The sequence below is a fragment of the Ovis canadensis genome, chromosome 13 (assembly GCF_042477335.2).
Source record: "Ovis canadensis isolate MfBH-ARS-UI-01 breed Bighorn chromosome 13, ARS-UI_OviCan_v2, whole genome shotgun sequence".
Classification (NCBI taxonomy): Eukaryota; Metazoa; Chordata; class Mammalia; order Artiodactyla; family Bovidae; genus Ovis; species Ovis canadensis.
The window spans coordinates 26,371,110-26,385,478 of record NC_091257.1 but is presented as its reverse complement, the minus strand read 5'-3'; the positions used below and the strand labels follow the sequence as shown (position 1 = coordinate 26,385,478).

The 14,369-nt window shown below is 42.8% G+C and overlaps 1 long non-coding RNA gene across 1 annotated transcript; it reads right to left on the bottom strand.

Moving 5' to 3' along the window:
- Positions 1–1,823: 1,823 nt before the first annotated feature.
- Positions 1,824–11,951, bottom strand: LOC138417313 (uncharacterized). Its single transcript, XR_011248069.1, has 4 exons — positions 9,054–11,951; positions 6,576–6,954; positions 4,453–4,662; positions 1,824–2,766 (listed from the first exon to the last, which is right to left on the bottom strand). It is a non-coding gene; the product is annotated as an uncharacterized lncRNA (long non-coding RNA).
- Between the last annotated feature and the right edge of the window lie 2,418 nt (positions 11,952–14,369).

Here is a 14,369-nt window from a genome sequence, read left to right as displayed (position 1 = left end):
GCTCTTCTCCGTGGTCACAGATGGCACTTTGTTCCGGAGGTGATGGCTGGGTCGGGAAAGGTGGGAGGGTGAATCTGAGGGACGGGAGGTGATGGATAATCCCTCTGAGGACTACATGAGATCACAGATATAAATGCACTGGTTCCCTCCCATCCCAGCCCTTGACCCTGGACACCCGAGGTATACTAACATCCCTTCTAACTTTTGCAGTGAGAGCTAGAAAAAATAGTTTAGGTTATTCTAGTTGAAGGCTCTCAATTTTGGCTGCATGTTAGAATCACCAGGAAATTTTTAAAAATACATCCATGGTGGGGGTGGCGGGGAGGGGAGGGCAAGAGGATGTCCGGACCAAGTAAAACAACAGCTCTGTGGCAAGACCCAGACCACAGTGCTTCCTAAACTTCACCAGGTGAGTCTGGGGTGCTGCCAATGTTAAGAAGCGCTGGTTTAATTCCACCTGTTCCTTTCATCCCTTAGACTTTAGATTTTCACATGTTAAACTATTTTATCTCCTCCGCACTGCTGAGGGCTCAGGCCACTTCTCAGCCCCCTTTCTGTCTTTACAGCGTCCAGGGACTGCCTTGGTGGTCCAGTGGTAACGACTCCCCACTTCCCCTGCAGGGGACACAGGTTCAATCCCTGGGTGAGGAACTAAGGGCCAATATGCAAAAAGAAAAGGTTCAGTGAAAAGCATCCACCAAAGCGCTCTGCGTGCAGTAGGTATTCCATAAACATTCTCAAAGTGATAGATTAAATAGACACCCATGAGAGTTAATCTTTAGGCACTTAACATAGGGAAAAAATTGCACTTCTTTAAAAAAAAAAGTCAGAAAGAGAAAGACCAACACTGTATATTAATGCATATCTATGACATTTAGAAAAACAGTACCAGTGATCCTACATGCAGAGCAGCCAAGGAGGCCCGAGGTAAAGAAGAGACTTTTGGACTCAGCAGAAGAAGGCGAGTGTGGGATGCTTTGAGAGAACACCACTGAAACATGTGTACGTGTGTGTTACCATATGCAAAATAGATAACCAGTGCAAAGTCCATGTGTGAAGCACGGCACTCAAAGCCGGCGCGCTAGGACAACCCAGAGGGATAGGGTGGGGAGGGAGGTGGGAGGGGCATTCAGGATTGGCTTGGGGGGGGGGGAGGGACACATGTATACCTGGGGCTGATTCATGTTTATGTATGGCAAAGACCATCACAGTATTGTAATTATTCCCCAAAAAATAAATAAAGCAATATATAAATATAAAAAAACACACTTTTAAAATATTCATTTATTTGGCTGTGTCAGGTCTTGTGGGATGCAGAATCTTTCATCACAGCATTTGAACTCTTAGTTGCAGTATGTGGGATCTAGTGTTCTGACCAGGGATCGAACTGGGGTACCCTGCATTGGGAGTGTGGAGTCTTAGCCACTGAACCACCAGGGAAGCCCCCAAGTGCGTTTCTTACAGCTTCAAATTGAACACTTCAAATATAGGAGAGGGAGAAAGACATTTCCAAGACATAAAAATTCACAGCAGCCCAGGAAAGTGGAAGTGGATACATTTCCAGGGAAATCCCCTTAGTAAAAATGAAAGAAAAAGTTGGTTTTCCCACCCCAAAAGATTGCTTCCACAGTTTCTTCTCTTTCTGGAAACTGACTTTTGTTTAATCAAGTTGGATCCAGCAAAAAACTAAGACATTGACCACCTGGTAACCACAATCAGCTGGTTTGACGCCCCCTCTAGCTGTAACCATCTGTGTAATTCAGGGCAAATTATTTAACCTTTGAGCCAGAGTTTTCTCATGTTAAAAGAGAAACGGAAGCATATTAAACTTTTAAGTTTATTTGAGCAAAACTTCATTTGAATCGGGGTAGAGCTAATTTAGCGGAAAGAAAGTTGCCCAAAGAAGCTGTGCAAAATGAAAGATTATAGCCAGAAGGGAGCAGAGACAAGGAAGTTATTCGAGGCAAAAAAATTGGGCTGGTTATTGCAAGGCTTCTTCCCTGTGAGGGACACAGGGGTCTATCAGGAGGTGACCTAACCAGAGCCGATAAGGTGTTTCCTGACTAACTGGTTTAAGACTCCATTTCTGGGAGGGCTGAAACTGTGATTAAGTTTGGGTTTGGTGCTGTGGGGCTTAGCATAAATGATTCTATTTTGGACCTGTTGCTTTGTTTTTAACAATATAAAGTGAGAAATAAAACCCCCAAAGAGCCAGCTTGTAAAGTTGTGGGGAAGATTCAACGCAATGTTCCAAATCTAAACATCTAGCCGTAGTGGGCATTCAAGTATTACTTCTTTGTATTCTTGGGGACCATAGCATATTACATGTCTTAAAGGTCAGTAGAGTCAAAGCTATGGTTTTTCCAGTAGTCATGTACGGATGGATGTGAGAGCTGGACCATAAAGAAGATTGAGCTCCGAAGAACTGATGCTTTTGAACTCTGGTGCTGGAGAAGACTGTTGAGAGTCCAGTCAATACTAAAGGAAATCAACCCTGAATATTCATTGGAAAGGCTGATGCTAAAGCTGAAGCTCCAAAACTTTGGCCACGAAAAGCTGCAAAGAGCTGACTCATTGGAAAAACCCCTGGTCCTGGGAGAGGCTGAGGCAAGATAAGGTGGTGATAGAGGATGAGATGGTTGGATGGCATCACTGACTCAATGGGCACGAGTTTGAGCAAGCTCCGGGAGATAGTCGAGAACAGGGAAGCCTGGTGTGCTGCAAGTTCATGTACGGGATCGCAAAGAGTCTGGCACGACCTAGCAACTGAAAAACAACAATATGTTATTAATATTATGAATTATATATATATTATTATACATCTTTAGATAGCCTCTGGTAAGAAAATCAAGTTAAACCCTTGCCTCTAGTTTTGATTCCTGGAACCATCCAAAGACAAACCTGGTCCCCAAAAGAGCTGGGCGATCCTTGCCATCAGGACTAGAGGGTTGAGTTAGGACGGGTCTGGAAGATGACACGTCACAGCAGGGGAGCCACAGACTGGACTGGCCAGGGGGAAGAAAAATGGATTTTTCCGTTACTAAAGCGAGAGCTGAACTCTTGAACCAACCGGATGTGTTTTCCTGTGTTTGGCCTTCCCCCAGACTCTCCAAAAGCAGTGGGTGGATGGATGTCTCTGCCGATTTCCTCCAGTTGTTTTCACAGACCTACACTTTGAGAGGCTGATTGTTGAGTCCTCATCTTTCTTCCCCACAAGAAGAGGGCTTTGTTCAGCGATTAAGTCAGGCTGAGAGGCAAAGCCTTCTTATTTTAGATCAAAGTTTGGGCCCCCAAGTAAAACAGCTCTCACTTCCTTTTCATTTAACTGACAATGTTTTCTCCCTTAGAGACTGAACTGGAGATTTCCATCAGACAGAAAGTCCCCACCATGGCTTGTAGAGATGTCAAAATACCAGGAAGTGACACCCCAGCTGCTTCCCAGGTGGCAGCATCTTCCTGCCAGTGCAAGAGACACAGGTTCAGTCCCTGGGTCTGGAAGATCCCCTGGAGAAGGGCATGGCTACTCACTCCAGTATTCTTGCCTAGAAAATTCCATGGACAGAGGAGACTGGTGGGCTACAGTCCATGGGGCCACAAAGAGTTGGATAAGGCTGAATGCACACACACTCTCTGAGACCCCAGCTAGCAGAGGAGAGCATGAAGACACTCATTTGGGCATTTCATTTCTACTTCCAATGAAGGAACACAAGCAAAGATCACCTTTGGTTCACCTACTCGATGGCATCAGCTCTCCTCCTTCCTTTGTTTTAGGGCAGATTGCATTTCAGACTCGGGGCGGGCAGTAGCCCTGCCAGCAGGCGGGTTCTGTGTGCTCATTGTCACCATCTCTGGAGGTTTCCTCGGTGCCTCGCTTGGCAATACTGATGGGTTTTTCTGTGAAGTTCCAGAGCCGTCGAGAACTTCCCTCTGTCCCTGTCTAAAATGATTGCCTGCTCTGAGAGCCAAGGATTGTGCTCTGTGGCTTTGATCTTAGTATAAACGTCTTCAGTCCTTTCCTCGGGAATTACTGCCTGAGTTTCTTAGTACGAGTTTCACGGCAAAATCACCCCTAAAACGAGAGGTTCTACAGACCTCGAGTCCATCAAAAAGCGACTCAGGAGAGCTCTGGGGCTGAGGGAAGGACGCAGAAGGCTCAGGGACCCAGGCAGCATCTTTGAGAAGAGGGAAGAGGGTCAGTTTGCAGAAAATGAAGGAAGGTGTCTTCTCAGCCATTAGTAGTAGAGGGGAGCAGCTGTACCTGGCAGTTCAGAACTTTTTTCTGAATGCCACACAGAAAATTCTGAAAATTCCTGGGGTACTGTTTTCTCTCTCCTCCTTTCCAGGAAAGTAACTTTCACTGGAAAAACAGCTGGATCAGGAGTCAAGTTATTTCAGTCCCAGCTACTATTATGCCTGCAATTGTTTCCCCTTTGTGAGCCCCCGTATCCTCACCTGTAATACGTTAGGGTTGAACTGGAGGATCTTGAAGGGGGCCTCCCTGGTCGCTCAGTGGTAAAGACAGCTTCGTTCCCAATGTGAGGAAGATCCCCTGGAGGAGAGTATGGCAACCTACTTCTGTATCCTTGCCTGGGAAATCCCATGGACAGACAAGCCTGGCAGGCTACAGTCCATGGGTTCACAAAGAGTCAGACTTGACTGAAGCTTTCAAAACAGAGAAAGAAAATCACTTAAGTAATTTTTATAAAATGAGTATAAGTCAGAGTCAAAATCAGAAAAGAACAGTATAAGAAACAACTATTATAAGCCAATTTCACTTCTTTGGATGTGGACTATTTGTAAAGTCTTCATTGAATTTATTACAAAATTGCTTCTGTTCTATGTGTTGGTTTTTTGGCCATGAGGCATATGGAAACTTAGCTCCCCAACCAGGGATCGAACCTGCACCCCTGCATTGGAAGGAGAAGCGTCAACCACTGGACCTCCAGGGAAGTTCCCAATCTCACTTTTAATTTACTGTGAGGCTAGAATAAAAAGGCTTGGTTTTGGTTTCAAGACTGCCGAGAATGATGGCTGAAATCTAATTCCTGGTGACTTTCATTTCAGGCTGAATCAATAAACAAAGAAAACTCAAAATATATGCGATAAAGACACAAGCCAGAAACTGGGTGAAGCTTCCCAACTCCTGCTGAGTTTCTCGGAGACATGCTTCCTAAGTTGTGTTTTCTTTTTTTTCCCCCAAGTTTTGTTTTCTCTGAAGAGAGGGCAGGATGAGAAGCCTACCGCATCAAAGAGTTCAAGTCACCAGCTTTCTTCCATTTATGCTTTAGAAAAGGGACAGGGGCCATAGCATTATCCGAGTGTCTCTCCACTGCTATACAAAGCAATTCCTTTTTCCACTGTGATGACCACAGTTTTGTGTCATTGAAACACTATGTTTTCACTGCATTACTGGGTCTAGAGTAGGCTTGGCTACAGTCTACAGCAAATATACAAAAAGCTTCTAAAAATGTCTACCTGCACGTTGAAATCTACAATATATCTTGAGACATTATTGACCGGGGGATATTTGCAGAAACTAAGGCCTGTAGCTGGTGATTTGTTACACAAGTGAATATTGAAATGTCACCCGTCAATAAGGTTCCAGTAACAAAAGACGTGTTAAAACGTCTCAGCTCAATAAGCTGTTAAAAGTAAATAATGACCAGGTTGGGTATATCTTAGAAAAGGAGGGGTGAAATAAGATTGAAAGCTCCCATAATGTAATTTAACACATCAATAGATTAAAGGCCAAAAATTAGAATCTTTGTACATGCAAAAACAAACAAAAAAAAACCCACATTCTCTTTAATCAACTCCAATTTACAATTTAACATTAAAAAACTTACCAAATCAGAAAAAAAAATTACTTGTCCAGATGTACTCTGCTTGCTGTAGAACTAACCTATTCCTGTGTAAGAAAGCCCAGAGTCTGGACTGGGCTTAGGTCTCTCTGACCCAGAGCCTCCAACCGAACACATCTTTGGGAGGCTCTGTGCCCAGACCTGATCTGAACTGGAATATGGTTAGTGTCTTCCTAAAATGGGCTTCCTCGGTGGCTCGGATGGTAAAGAATCTGCCTGCAATGGGGGAGACCTGGGTTTGATCCATGGGTCAGGAAGATGACCATTCCCAGTAAACAATGGCTACCTACTTCAGTATTCTTGCCTGGAGAATCCCATGGACAGAGGAACCTAATGGGCTACAGTCCACAGGGTTGCAAAGGGTTGGACATGACTGAGGAGCTAACACACTCCCTAAAACACTGAGCAACCACATTGCTCCAGAGAGATCAGCATCTCTCCAGAAAATCCCTCTCTCTTGACCAAGTTCGTCTTCTCTGGCTGGTGGTGGTCAGACTCCCTTGGAGAGCAGAGGGTTTGATCTGCACTAGAGCACTTGATCAGAGAAGGCAATGGCACCCCACTCCAGTACTCTTGCCTGGAAAGTCCCATGGATGGAGGAGCCTGGTAGGCTGCAGTCCATGGGGTCGTGAAGAGTCAGACACAACTGAGTGACTACACTTTTCACTTTCATGCATTGGAGAAGGAAATGGCAACCCACTCCAGTGTTCTTACCTGGAGAATCTCAGGGACGGGGGCGCCTGTTGGGCTGCCATCTATGGGGTCGCACAGAGTCGGACACAACTGAGCGACTTCACCTTCACTTTTCACTTTCACGCATTGGAGAAGGAAATGGCAACCCATTCCAGCGTTCTTGCCTGGAGAATCCCAGGGATGGGGGAGCCTCTTGGGCTGCCGTCTATGGGGTCGCACAGAGTCGGACACGACTGAAGCGACTTTGCAGCAGCAGCAGCAGCCGAGCACTTGATCCACACTCCGTGTGTGTGCCTTCTTATCCTGGTGAGTAGTGGGTGTCATGCCTTCATTTGGCACCTGCGGGCCCAGAATGTCCCCGACAGCTGAGTCAACAAGGCCACGATGTCCCCTCAATGGGCTGAGAAAACAAAGAGCTAATGTGTTTAACTCCAAAGCCTTGGAGTTACAAAATAACAAATCACAATCTGTCTCACATGCTCTTTTCCACTCCATCATGGGGAGATGGAAAGTGCATTAGAGGAAGAGAACAGGCTCCAGTAAGAACAGTCCCGGGCCCCCAGGGAGCAGCCGAGGCAGACGTCTGCTTTGGGTGACAGCTCAGACAGATAGGCAGATCCGAGGGACTGCACCCAGAGGCTGGTCGGGCAGACGCTGTGTCCTTGCTCCCTCTCAGGGTGAAGGGGGGCTTGTCTGAAGTTGCCACCGCATGTTCACTTCTCCTTCCGTATTTCTCCCTCCATCCCTGCCATTCCTCACCAACCTCATCTGCTCAGATGTTCCAGGATTTAATAACAAAGTAAACAGTCTTAGATGGAATTACGCTCACATCTCAGCACTGGACCAAAGATGTGTTTGTTGTCCTGGGACCAACTGCTGCTCCACTTCCAGTCATGGCAGCGTGGTTTGTAAAGGAATCTTTTTCTTTCTTTAATGAAACAGTGAAGCTCCTGCCTGCTTCTCTATGCTCCCACCTCGGGCATCTTGGGCCTCAGGATCTGGGCATCCCCAGTGAATGGATTAGATCTCTGGCTCGGAAAGGGTGATGCCAAGTCTTAAAACAATTTCTGTCTCTAATACTTAGAACAGTGACTTGCATATAACCTGTCTTCAGCAGATACTTGTTGGGACATGGAGCTCTGTTCCATGCTGTATGGCAGCCTAGTATGGGGGAGAATGGATACATGGATACCTACGGCTGAGTCCCTTTGCTGTTCACTTGAAAGTGTTACATTGTTAAATCAGCCATACCCTGATACAAAATAAAAAGTTTTTTTAAAAAATAGATACTTGTTGAGGGGGTAGGGTAAGCCTCTTGCAAGTGATATGTGAAAGCTTCACATTCTGATGAATGAACCCCTCAAACTGCCCAGTAACTGAATCTGCTGGGGGAACAAAAAGAGACAAAGGGATAAATTGAGAGCTTGAGATGAATGGATACGCACTACTGTTTATGAAATAGATAAACAAGCTCCTGCTACATAGCACAGGGAACTATTTCAATACCATGTAATGACCTATAATGAAAAAGAATCTGGAAAAGAATCGATATATGTGTATATGTATAACTTATATGTGTATAACTTAATGTGTATATGTATATGTATAACTGAATCCCTCCGCTGTATACCTGAAACTAACAACACTGTAAATCAACTATACTTCAACTTTTTAAAAAAGAAAACAAACCCTGTTTTCAGAGCATTACAGTGAGATTGCTCTCATCCTGCCTGCTCCATCCAGACACCAGGAAGAAGTCATCCAGAGCAGTTACAGCACACGAGTGAACCATGATGGTGATGCTGACCTTCGGGTTGCCATGGAAACTGAGGTCACCACCTCCATCCCTGGCAGGATTATCAAGTACCAAACATTCTGGGTAGCAGAAGGCAAATTGTTCTCAGAAATCAAAGAACTGCAGAGCAAGTAAGAAACTCAAAAACTTATCTGCAGAGGAATATCCGTGAGTCCGTAGTGATATAAATAGATGCTTGAATAAGTAAATGAATGGGGAGAAGTGACTAATTCTCCTTACAGGAGAATCACAAACAACAATTATCAAAGAAAGGAAGGAAATAGAAAGTTGCCATTAGACATCACAGTAATAACAACTGCAAGGAAAATACATGAATGGATGCCAAAGCCCAGGAGTGAAACTTTAAGAAGAAACAGGGCATTTTGTTGTTATTGTTCAGTACTCAGTCATGTCTGACTCTGTGTGACCCCATGGATTTCAGCAGGCCAGACTTCCCTGTCCTTCACTATCTCCCGAGGTTTGCTCCAGAGCGAAAACTGCAACCACAGAAATGAGTTATTTGTATATCCTCAAAATGTCTCCCCTCCAAACCTTGATCAATTTCTGTGGTGATTTTAACACATGCCCACAAATTCTTTAACACTCCTCCCTTCAGAGATCGAGATGACTCTCCTCTTCTGAATGGGAGCTGGACTATGGCTCATTTCCAAAGAACTATAAATTGAAAGGGAAAAAATACCAACCTGACAACGGTTAGAACCAGCAGACACCACCCTCACCAAATGACTGGTTACCACCACCACCAGCAAGTCGTGTTGTTACTTTGTCCCTCAAAATGGTGTGATGAGAAAGTCACTTGCCCCCAAATGCATTATCTTCGTCCCATCATGAGAAAACCTAAGACAAAATCAAATCAGGAGCCTTTTACAGGATACCAGACTAGCACTCTCCAAAAGTATCAAAGTCATTTTTTTCAAAAAAAAAAAAAGGACTGAGAAACTCACAGATTGAAGGAGGTTTAATGCCATGTGAGATCCTGAATGGGATTCTGGAACTGAAAGTGGATATTAATGGAAAAACTTGGGAAATTCAAATAAAATCTACAGTTTTATTGATGGCATTATACTAATGTTAATTCTTAGTTTCTTTTTTTAATAATAACTTTATTGAGATGCAATTCACATGCCATAAAGTTCACTCCTGTACAGTATACAATTCTCTAGTTTTTTTGTATAGTGCAGAGTGGTACAGAGACCTTCCCTAGTGGTTGATGAGTATATTGTGTTTTTATAAGATGTTGACATTAGGGGAAGCTGGGTAAAGGGCAGATGGGAACTCTCTGTGCTATTTCTGCAACTCTTCTGTAAATCTAAAAATATTCAAAAGTGAAAAGTGTTTGTGACGCTATCTAGTCTACTCCCTTCGTTTTATAGGTAAGAAATCTAGGGATGCTAATGAGCCAATGTTCAGTATCCTCACACCCGGCATATGCTAAGTCATGATAATCGGCCCTTTAATTACACGGACTTGACCCTAATGGCCATAAAACCCAGATATCCTAGCCATCTAGTCCTGGGCAAGTCCCTATAGACACTGACTCTATAAAGTAAAGATGATGTTAAGTTTTGCTTTTAAAAGATAAAACAGAAACATATAAAGTAAAAATAGGAAGCTGTTCCATTCCTTTCACTAACCACCAAATTTAGCCTTTCCCTATCCATATTTGTTGAGGCAAGGAATATGACTTTATTCTGAGAGCCTGCTGACCAAAAAGATAGCAGACTGACGTCTCAAAATAAGCATCTTGTCAGAGTCTATATCCCAGGTTCTGTTACAGAACAGAGATGGGGGAGGTGAGGAAACAAAATAAGACCATCAATCTTGCAGATATCACCAAAACGGCAAGTCTCTGGCAGGGGGATGTGTTAATTTCTTCCTTCCTGCCACCCACAGGTGGACAGGGTCCTGAACAAACGTGCTTTAGTCAGGCAGAGGCCGCAGAATTCTCTGAGGCAGGCCTTCACGTATGATTATGATAACAAAAGTAACAGAAAGCGAGTCAAGGAAAGTTCCAGCATGGAGTCAGAATTGGCTTTTCTCTGCTGTAACATATTTAGTGAAAAAGAAAGGTTAACATGGCTGAAATCTAATCTGCCTGGTGGCTGGCATGTCATTCTAATTTTAACTACAAGGAGGTAGACATAACTATGCATTTGAAGATAAAAGGAGGATTGGTGGCAATCAGAATAAACATTTCATGATACAGTTTGATAGAACAGTGTGGCAAAGAAGGAGCAACTCTGACTCCATGTTGGAACTGTTTCTTTGGCTTGATTTCCATTGCCTCGTCTCTGAGTCACTGGCCTGGCATGTGGCAAGCAGAGTGAGCTCAGACTCAATAACTGTTGGTTTCAACCTTCTAATTAAAAGACACAAGATTTTTTAAAGAATTCAGGAAATTCTTCATGAAGAAACTCTTTCCCGTCCTTTACGTTTCCACGCTGCTGTTCTCACAGCTTCTGCTCTGTCTGAAGCACTGAAAAGAATTTTTCTTCTTAATCCTTGTTAGACTGCTGATTTCAAGAGGGGAAAAAGAGCAACTCCTTAGACATCTCCCGATTTTGACATTATAGTAAAAATTGTTGGGATTCTTAGACCTTGACACTTCTGAAGATAAAATAAACATGCCATCTTCTATTTTATTTGGCTCAATAAAATTGTTCAGAATATCAAAAGTGGTAAAGACAATGCAAAATTTAATGTTTTTATATTGATGTTGGATATTTAACATTTTGGAGAGTAACTGCCCCTGACTGCAACTCAAGGAAATACTGTTTTGCTAGTAATGTAATCAGTTTTTGTTTAATGACATCAGCAAAGATGTGTTTATTATTTAAAAAAAAAAACCACATGAAAACATATAATCTTTTACCTTTTTCTTTGAAAATAACTTCAAAAGTACAGAAAAGTTGCAAAAATAAGAATAGAACCGAAAAGACTATGTAACTTTTACCTAGGTCTCCTTTTTGCCAACATTTTATCCCATTTGCTTTATCATTCATTCTCACTCTCTCCAGGTAAATTTTCACTCAGCCATTTTTACAGTAAATCATAGGTATGTTGATATCACCCCCCTGAAACCAGTAGTATAAGAGATGAGGTAGAAATTTCATATGTGGAAACTTTTTCCAGTGTTTTCTACAAATTGTTTTAGCCCTAGAAAGCATTTCTGCTATGTTTTAAAGAATATTTATGACAACCTATATTGCTGCTCTCACTTTTTAAAGGCATTTTTCTCTCCAGATGGAGAATATTGAGAATAATTGAAAATAATTGCTTATGTTTACATTTTTTAATGTTAAGTACTCAGTATGTCTTACTGATAGTCTTTACTTTGCACACAACGGACTGTCTTTCAAGAGGGCTGTATCCTTGGATCGCTGTTGCTGTTGTTTAGTCACTAAGTCATGTCTGAGTTTTTGTGACCCCGTGGACTATAGCCCACGAGGCTCCTCTATCCATGGGATTCTCCAGGCAAGAATACTGGAGTGGGTTGCCATGCCTTCCTCCAGGGGATCTTCCTGACCCAGGGATAGAACCCGAATCTCTTGCATTGCCAGGCGGATTCTTTAATGATGAGCCACGGGGAAGCCTGTATGCTTGGATACCAATGGAGAAATGGAAGAAGCCAAGACACTGAAATAAAATGATTATTTCCTCCACTTCCTTTTACCATATGCCATTCAGAATAATGTAACAAAATGAATCTCCTTTTAAAGAACTATCTATAAAGCAGAGAAAGGCAGGAGGTCCAGGGTTCAGGGTATCTTAATTAATAGTTGATGAAGTCTTACGTTTTGCTTTGTGGCATAGAAGTTTTTTTACATACTAGGGCAATGCAGCTAAGTAAGATTTAACATGGGCAAAAGGCATGTTTTCAGACACATAACTTTTGCAAAAAAAAAAAAAAAAAAACACATGAAATTTAAAGTCTTGGATTGCTAGATACGATCCTATTTACCTTACATCTTAGAAGGTCTTCCCTTAAACCCCCAGGGGAAACCTTGTGTACCATTTTAAATATCACTATCCTGAACAAGTCGTGAGTGTCTGGCCAGAGAAGGTATTAAACTGAAGGAAGGAGGAAAATTGAACCCAGATTCTTGGAGACGAGATTAGGGAGATGGCCCTCCCTCATCACCACCCAACACAAGGATGAAGAGTCAAGATTCAGCAGATGGCCAATGGCACATAAAAAGGTGCTCAGCATCACTGATTACTAGAGAAAAGCAAATCAAAACTACAAAGCAGTACCACTTCAAGCTGGTCAGAATGGCCTTTATTAAGAAGTCTACATGAAATGCGAGGTGGCTCAGATGGTAGGAAATCTGCCTGCAATGCCGGAGACCCAGGTTCAAAACCTGGGTGGGGAAGATCCCCTGGAGAAGGAAATGGCAACCCACTCCAGTATTCTTGCCTGGAAAATCCCATGGACTGAGGACCCTGGTGGGCTACAGTCCATAGAGCTGCAAAGAGTCAGACATGACATAGCAACTGAGCTATCACTAAAAAGTCTACAAATAATAAATGCTGGAGAAAAGGGAAATAATAAATGTTGTGGAGAAAAGAGAATGCTCCTACACTGTTGGTGGGAATGTAAATTGGTGCAGCCACTCTGAAGAATAGTATGGAAGTTCCTTTAAAAACTTAAAATAGAGTTGCCGTATGATCCTGCAATCCCATTCCTGGGCATATATCTAGAGAAAATTCTAATTTGAAAAGATACAAATTTACAAATGGTTCATGTGACTTAATATCATCAAAACAAACAACCCAATCAAAACATGGGCAGAAGACCTAAATAGACATTTCTCCAAAGAAGACATACAGATGGCCAAAAAGTACATGAAAGAATGTTCAACATCACTAAGTATTAGAGAAATACAAATCAAAACTACAATGAGGCACAACTGCATTCATCTCACACGCTAGTAAAGTAATGCTCAAAATTCTCCAAGCCAGGCTTCAGCAATACGTGAACCATGAACTTCCAGATGTTCAAGATGGTTTTAGAAAAGGCAGAGGAACCAGAGATCAAATTGCCAACATCCACTGGATCATCGAAAAAGCAAGAGAGTTCCAGAAAAACATCTATTTCTGCTTTATTGACTATGCCAAAGCCTTTGACTGTGTGGATCACAATAAACTGTGGAAAATTCTGAAAGAGATGGGAATACCAAACCACCTGATCTGCCTCTTGAGAAATCTGTATGCAGGTCAGGAAGCAACAGTTAGAACTGGACATAGAACAACAGACTGGTTCCAAATAGGAAAAGGAGTACTTCAAGGCTGTATATTTTCACCCTGCTTATTTAACTTCTATGCAGAGTACATCATGAGAAATGTTGGGCTGGAGGAAGCACAAACTGGAATTAAGATTGTGGGGAGAAATAATAACCTCAGATATGCAGATGATACCACCCTTATGGCAGAAAGTGAAGAGGAACTAAAAAGCTTCTTGATGAAGGTGAAAGAGGAAAGCGAAAAATTTGGCTTAAAGCTCAATATTCAGAAAACGAAGATCATGGCATCTGGTCCCATCACTTCACGGGAAATAGATGGGGAAACAGTGGAAAGAGTGACAGACTTTATTTTTGGGGGCTCCAAAATCACTGCAGATGGTGACTGCAGCCTTGAAATTCAAAGACGTTTACTCCTTGGAAGGAAAGTTATGACCAACCTAGATAGCATATTCAAAAGCAGAGACATTACTTTGCCAACAAAGGTCCGTCTAGTCAAGGCTATGGTTTTTCCTGTGGTCATGTATGGATGTGAGAGTTGGACTGTGAAGAAGGCTGAGCACCGAAGAATTGATGTTTTTGAACTGTGGTGTTGGAGAAGACTCTTGAGAGTCCCTTGGACTGCAAGGAGATCCAACCAGTCCATTCTGAAGGAGATCAGCCCTGGGATTTCTTTGGAAAGAATGATGCTAAAGCTGAAGCTCCAGTACTTTGGCCACCTCATGCGAAGAGTTGTCTCATTGGAAAAGACCCTGATGC